The sequence below is a fragment of the Oryctolagus cuniculus genome, chromosome 8 (assembly GCF_051225735.1).
Source record: "Oryctolagus cuniculus isolate XC-2025 breed Fujian yellow rabbit chromosome 8, ASM5122573v1, whole genome shotgun sequence".
Taxonomy (NCBI): Eukaryota; Metazoa; Chordata; class Mammalia; order Lagomorpha; family Leporidae; genus Oryctolagus; species Oryctolagus cuniculus.
Genome location: NC_142874.1, coordinates 121,685,102 through 121,692,854, shown reverse-complemented (window position 1 = coordinate 121,692,854; position 7,753 = coordinate 121,685,102).

Sequence of the window (7,753 nt, the reverse complement as noted above, 5' to 3'; positions counted from 1 at the left end):
TTGTGCTTGGTTAGTTGTCATCAATCAGGGAGAACATATGATATTTGTCCCTTTGGGACTGGCTTAATTCACTCAGCATGATGCTTTCCAAATTCCTCCATCTTGTTGCAAATGACCGGGTTTCGTTGTTTTTGACTGCTGCATAGTATTCGATAGAGTACATGTCCCATAATATCTTTATCCAGTCTACTGTTGATGGGGATTTAGGTCTATTCCAGGTCTTAGCTATTGTGAATTGAGCTGCAATAAACATTAATGTGCAGACGGCTTTTGTGTTTGCCAATTTCATTTCCTTTGGGTAAATTCCAAGGAGTGGGATAACTGGGTGTATGGTGGGGTTAATTTTTTTTTTTTTGACAGACCGAGTGGACAGTGAGAGAGAGAGACAGAGAGAAAGGTCTTCCTTTGCCATTGGTTCACCCTGCAATGGCCACCACGGCCGGTGTGCTGCTGCCGGCGCACTGCGCAGATCCGATGGCAGGAGCCAGGTGCTTCTCCTGGTTTCCCAATGGGTGCAGGGCCCAAGCACTTGGGCCATCCTCCACTGCACTCCCTGGCCACAGCAGAGAGCTGGCCTGGAAGAGGGGCAACCGGGACAGAATCCGGCGCCCCGACCGGGACTAGAACCTGGTGTGCCAGCGCCGCAAGGCTGAGGATTAACCTAGTGAGCCGCGGCGCCGGCCTTGGTGGGGTTATATTCAGGTTTCTGAGGAATCTCCAGACTGACTTCCATAGTGGCTTCACCAGTTTGCATTCCCACCAACAGTGGGTTAGTGTCCCTTTTGCCCCACATCCCCTCCAGCATCTGCTTTTGGTAGATTTTTGAATGTGAGCCATTCTAACTGGGGTGAGGTGAAACCTAATTATGGTTTTATTTCAATTTCCTTGATTGCTAGTGATCTTGAACATTTTTTCATGTGTCTGTTGGCCATTTGGATTTCCTCTTTTGAAAAATGTCTATTGAGGTCCTTGACCCATCTCTTAAGTGGGTTGTTTGTTTTGATCTTGTGGAGTTTCTTGATCTCTTTGTAGATTTTGGTTATCAGCCCTTTATCAGTTGCATAGTTTGCAAATATTTTTTCCCATTCTGTCGGTTGTCTCTTCACTTTCCTGACTGTTTCTTTTGCAGTAGAGAAACTTCTCAATTTGATGCAATCCCAGTTGATAATTTTGGCTTTGACTGCCTGTGCTTCTGGGGTCTTTTCCAAGAAGTCTTTGCCGGTACCTATATCTTGCAGGGTTTCTCCAATGTTCTCTAATAATTTGATGGTGTCAGGTCATAGATTTAAGTCTTTAATCCATGTTGAGTGAATTTTTGTGTAAGGTGAAAGGAAAGGTAGGGGTCTTGCTTCATGCATCTGCATGTGGAAATCCAGTTTTCCCAGCACCATTTATTGAATAGACTGTCCTTACTACAGGGATTGGTTTTGTATCCATTACCAAATATGAGTTGGCTGTCGATGTTTGGGTTGATTTCTGGTGTTTCAATTCTGTTCCATTGGTCTATCCATCTGTTTCTGTACCAGTACCATGCTGTTTTGAATACAACTGCCCTGTAGTATGTCCTGAAGTCTGGTATTGTGATGCCTCCAGCTTTGTTTTTGTTGTACAAGATTGCTTTAGCTATTTGAGGTCTCCTGTGTCTCCATATGAATTTCAGCATCATTTTTTCCAGATCTGAGAAGAAGTTCTTCGGTATCTTGATTGGTATTTCATTGAATCTATAAATTGCTTTTGGGAGAATGGACATTTTGATGATATTGATTCTTCCAATCCATGAGCATGGAAGATTATTCCATTTCTTGGTATCCTCTTCTATTTCTTTCTTAAGGTTTTGTAATTTTCATCTTAGAGATCTTTGACGTCCTTGGTTAAGTTTATTCCAAGGTATTTGATTGTTTCTGTAGCTACTGTGAATGGTATTGATCTTAGAAGTTCTTCCTCAGCCATGGTATTGCCTGTATATACAAAGGCTGTTGATTTTTGTGCATTGATTTTATATTCTGCTACTTTGCCAAACTCTTCTATGAGTTCTAATAATCTCTTAGTAGAGTTCTTTGGATCCCCTAAATAAAGAATCATATCATCTGCAAAGAGGGATAGTTTGAGTTCTTCCTTCCCAATTTATATCCCTTTACATTCTTTTTCTTGCCTAATAGCTCTGGCTAGAACTTCCAGAACTATATTGAATAGCAGTGGTGAGAGTGGGCATCCCTGTCTGGTAGCAGATCTCAGTGGAAATGCTTCCAGCTTTTCCCCATTCAATAGGATGTTGCCTGTGTGTTTTTCATAGATTTCTTTGATTGTATTGAGGAATGTTCCTTCCATACCCTGTTTGCTTAGAGTTTTCATCATGAAAGGGTGTTGTATTTTATCAAATGCTTTCTCTGTGGCTATTGAGATAATCATATGGTTTTTCTTCTGCAGTCTGTTAATGTGGTGTATCACATTGATTGTTTTGCGCACATTAAACCATCCCTGCATACCAGGGATAAATCCCACTTGGTCTGGGTGGATGATCTTTCTGATGTGTTGTTGCATTCTATTGGCAAGAATTTTATTGAGGATTTTTGCATCTATGTTCATCAGGGATATTGGTCTGTAATTCTCTTTCAATGCTGCATCTTTTTCCGGCTTAGGAATTAAGGTGATGCTGGCTTCATAGAAAGAATTTGGGAGGACTCCCTCTTTTTCAATTGTTCTGAATAGTTTGAGAAGAATTGGAGTCAGTTCTTCTTTAAATGTCCGGTAGAATTCAGCAGTGAATACATCTGGTCTGGGCTTTTCATTGTTTGGAGGGCCTTTATTACTGTTTCAATTTCTGTCTCAGTTACGGGTCTGTTTAGGTTTTCTATATCTTCCTGGTTCAATTTAGGTAGGTTGCATGTGTCCAGGAATCTATCCATTTCTGACAGGTTTCCCTGTTTGCTGGCATACAAGTCCTTGTAGTAATTTCTGATGATTCTTTTTATTTCTGTGGTGTTTGTTCTTACTTTCCTTCTTCATCTCTGATTTTATTGATTTGGGTCTTTTCTTTTTTTAGTTAGTTGGGCCAATATGGTGTCAATTTTGTTTATTTTTTCAAAAAACCAGCCCCTCGTTTGGCTGATTTTTTGTAATTTTTTTTTTTTTTGGATTCAATCCTGTTGATTTCTTCTCTGATTTTAATTATTTCTCTTCTCCTACTAGATTTGGGTCTGGTTTGCTGTAGGTTTTCTAGATCCTTGAGGTGAATTGAAAGATCATCTATTTGGTGCCTTTCCAATTTCTTGATGTAGGCACCTATTGATATAAACTTTCCTCTTAACACTGCTTTTGCTGTGTCCCATAAGTTTTGGTATGTTGTGCTGTTATCCTCATTTACTTCCAGAAAATGTTTGATTTCTCTTTTGATTTCTTCTATGACCCATTGTTCATTCAGGAGCATGTTGTTCAATCTCCATGTGGTTGCGTATGCTCTAGGGATTCCTGAGTTGCTAATTTCCAACTTCATTCCTTTATGGTCTGAGAAGCTGCATGGTATGATTCTAATTCTCTTGAATTTGCTGAGACTTGCTTTATGGCCTAGTATGTGGTCAATCCTAGAGAAGGTTCCATGTACTGCTGAGAAGAATGTAAAATCTTTAGCTGTAGGATTGAAAGTTCTGTATATATCTGTTAGATCCATTTGGGCTATAGTGTCATTTAAATCTACTGTATCCTTGTTGATATTCTGTCCTATTGATCTGTCTATTTCTGAAAGTGGAGTATTGAAGACCCCAGTACTATTGTATTGGGGTCTAAGACTCCCTTTAAGTCCCTTAACAAATCTTTAGATAAACCAGTGCCCTGTAGTTAGGTGCATATACATTGATAATTGTTATATCTTCCTGTTAAATTGATCCCTTAATCATTATATAGTGTCCCTCTTTGTCTCTCTTAACAGTTTTTGTGTTAAAGTTTATGTTGTCTGAAATTAAGATGGCTACGCCTGCTCTTTTTTCATTTCTGTTGGCATGGTATATCTTTTTCCAGCCTTTCACTTTCAGTCTGTATGGATCTTTGTTGGAAAGATGTGTTTCTTGTAAGCAGCAAGTACATGGGTTTTGTTCCTTAAGCCAATCAGCCAATCAGTGTCTTTTAACTGGACAGTTCAGGCCATTAACGTTCAATGTGACTATTGATAAGTAGTAACTTTGCCCTGCCATTTGCCAAGGATAAGTTCTAATATATGCTTTGAATTCCCTGTGATCTTTTGCTGTGAGGTTTCCTTCCTTTCCCTTCTTTCATATTGATGACCGTGTTTCTGTGTTTCTGTGTGCAACACATCTTTAAGCATCTTTTGCAGGGCTGGACAAGTGGCAACAAACTCTTTCAATTTCTGTTTGCTATGAAAAGTCTTTATTTCACTTTCATTCACAAATGAGAGCTTTGCAGGACATAATATTCTGGGCTGGCAGTTGTTCTCTCTTAGTACCTGGGCTATATCTCTCCATTCCCTCCTAGCTTGTAGGGTTTCTGATGAGAAGTCTGTTGTGAGTCTGATTGGAGATCCTCTGAGAGTAATCTGACGTTTCTCTCTTGCACATTTTAGGATCTTTTCTTTGTGTTTCACTGTGGAGAGTTTAATTACAACGTGTCGTGGTGAGGATCTCTTTTGGTCGTGTTTATTAGGGGTTCTGTGAGCTTCCTGTACTAGGATTTATCTATCCTTCTCCAAACCTGGGAAATTTTCTGCTAATATCTCACTAAAAAGGCCTTCTAATCCTTTCTCCCTCTCCATGCCTTCAGGAACTCCTAGAACCCGAATGTTGGGTTTTTTAATAGTATCCTGAAGATTCCTGATAATATGTTTTAGATTTCCAATTTCCTCTTCTTTTCTTTGGTCTGACTGTATCCTTTCCTGTTCTCTGTCTTCTAAGTCCGATATTCTCTCTTCTGCTTCACCCATTCTGTTTTTAAGGCTCTCTAATGTGTTTGTCATTTGATCTATTAAATTCATCACTTCAGTCACTATCACACTTTCCTGTTCTACTGGTTGTTTCATTTCATTTTGATTCCTCCTTAATATTTCATTTTCATGAGAGAGATTTTCTATCCTGTCCAGTAAGGATTTCTGTAGCTCAAGCATTTGTTTTTGAGAACTTCTAAATGTTCTTATCATAGATTTTTTGAAATCCGTATCTTGCATTTCTTCCATATCATCCTCTTCATAATATTGGTTTGGCATATCTTGTTCATTTGGGGTTGTCATAATGTCTTCCTTATTCTTGTTTCCTCATTTTCTGTGTTTGTTGCTTGGCGTTGTGGAGATATTCTTTGGATTCTTCTTCCCTCACTGTGGTGTTTTTCCTTGTTATACTATGACTCTAGATTAAGTGGACTGTCTGCTTTTGAAGGAGCATTAGAGGCTTGAGATGGATGTGGCCAGAGAGCTCTGTTTGGTTCTTCAGGGTTAAGGGTGTGGCAAAGATGACATTCCCAGGTTACTAGTGGTAAATCTCTCTCTTTCTCTCCTTCTTTCTTTCTTTCTTTCTTTCTTTCTTTCTTTCTTTCTTTCTTTCTTTCTTTCTTTCTTTCTTTCTTTCTTTCTTTCTTTCTTTTTCTTTTTTGATTCAGAAGTGGAATAATTCCACACAGCTGAGCAGAATTGAAGGTAGTCAGCTTCCGATCTCTGGCTCCTGTGGGTATAACATTCACCTGCTCTTTCCCAAGGACCACACAGGGAATCTGTTCTGCCCTCAGTGTGGGTTCAAATTCTCCTGCAGTCTCCCACTGGGTTGCCAAGGTTACTGAATTGTAGCATCTCTGGAGAGTACTCACGTGAACTTGGCGAGTTCTCTCACCCACTGTCTCTTTTTTATCAGTCTCAGTTCATTAGCTCCACACATTCACTAGGTCCTAATCTCCTGTAATTTCACCCCCCCAGAGTCAGGTTTTTTTGCTTGGCTGAGGGTGGGCCCAGACCTGAGGTTGTGCAGCTTTTACATATGTCCAAAATGGCACCTGCTCTTTGTCTTGCTCACCTTTGAGAGGTCCATACTGTCCATACTGGTTTTTTTTTTTTTTTTTTTTTTTTTTTTTTTTTTTTTTTTTTTTGCCTGTCTCCTCTAGTTAGCCTGGTGAACTTTCCCCCATGGGGCTTCAAACCTCGTTCCCTCTAGGCTCCTCCTTCTGCTTTTCCGCTGGTGTCTCCGGCTACTGAGGTTTGGCTCACCTCGCGTTCCAGCGCTGGTGCGTTGTTTCTGCCGCTGGTGTCCCAAGCTGTGGGCTCCCACGCCCTCCATGCAGGTCCACCATGAATCACTAGTTCCGGAAGAGTTTCCTCTGCTGTTTCTTCCCCAACTCTTCCTTGAACCTGCAGTATCTCCACTTTTATTAAACTGTCTCTTCCCGGACTATCAGTGTGCTCCCTTCCTATTCTTCCTTCTTGCCGCTTCCCATCTTTTTTATTTTCAAGAATCCACTACTATTTGCACTTGATTCTGAGAGCAGAGTTCCCACAGAAAGTTAATTTTGAGTTTTTTTTAAAAGGAGGAATTAGTTTAGCATACACTTAGCAGTATTTTTCTTCAGTGTCAACTCCTATCCATTGATAGTGGCTGTCCTGTAGCATTGTGCTATGAGAAGGCTGTGTCTAGGCTCAGAGAGAAACACAGTGATCCATCAGTAATGTCTGCACTAGCAGATATCAGGTAGTCTGATAGCATTCATCCAAAGTTTGCCAAAGGATTGGACTAGACTAGTTTAATAGTTCATTTCTGATAGTTCCAGGAAGTTTAGGATAAAGTTTCAAAATTGCAGCACTAGCATACACCACAGAAGAATGGAGTATTACGACTCCACACAGGGTAATGGAAGGTGGCCAAAGATTTCCCTTGCTGACCTCAGTTTTCTGTCACACAGAACCACTCATATTCTCTTCCATAAGCTGATGTGTCCCAAATACATATCATAACAGGATTTTTGGTTGTTTTTCAGGCAAATATGCCTCTCTTACTTATGATATATGTCATATATATATATATTTGCTTAGGAAGTCAGAAATGAGAATATGTGGGTAGCAGATTGAAGTAATAGGATCTAAATATCATCTGATCCAGATTTTTCCTTTATAAATGAAGAAACTGAGAATAGGAATAGCTAAAATAATAACCAGTAATCTCTCATTTCCAACATTTTGCTTTTACATGTATCTTAAATGTTTTGCTTAATCAGTAATTACTTTCTTCCTGACCTAGATCCAAGAGCTAGATGACTGACAAAGCGTGAGTGGGGAGGGATAGCTGACTAATTTTCAGAATTCAATTTTTATTTTATTTTATTTTAAAAAATTATTTAGTCATTTGAAAGGCAGAGAATGTTACAGAGAGAGAGGGAAAGAAATAGAGAGAGAGAGACATTCCATCTGCCAATTCACTCTCCTAATAGCCACAATGGCCAAGGCTGGGCCAGGCTGAAGCCAGAAGCCCAGAACTCCATCTGAATCTTCCACAGGGGTGTCAGGGACTCAAGGACTCCCATGCACAACAGCAGGGAGCTGGATAATAAATGGAGCAGCCAGCACTCAACCACTGCTTATATGGGATACACTTGCTGTAGGCAATGGCTTGACCTGCTGTAGCACAATGCCAGCCCCATACTTAGCTGTTTTCACTTGGGTGGTGTGGAACTTGGAAACCAGACAGACTTGAATTTTTGTATGTGAGTCCATGAGCAATTTCAATGGGCCTAAATCTGAATTTCTCCCTCAAAGAGTGATAGTATGTGTATT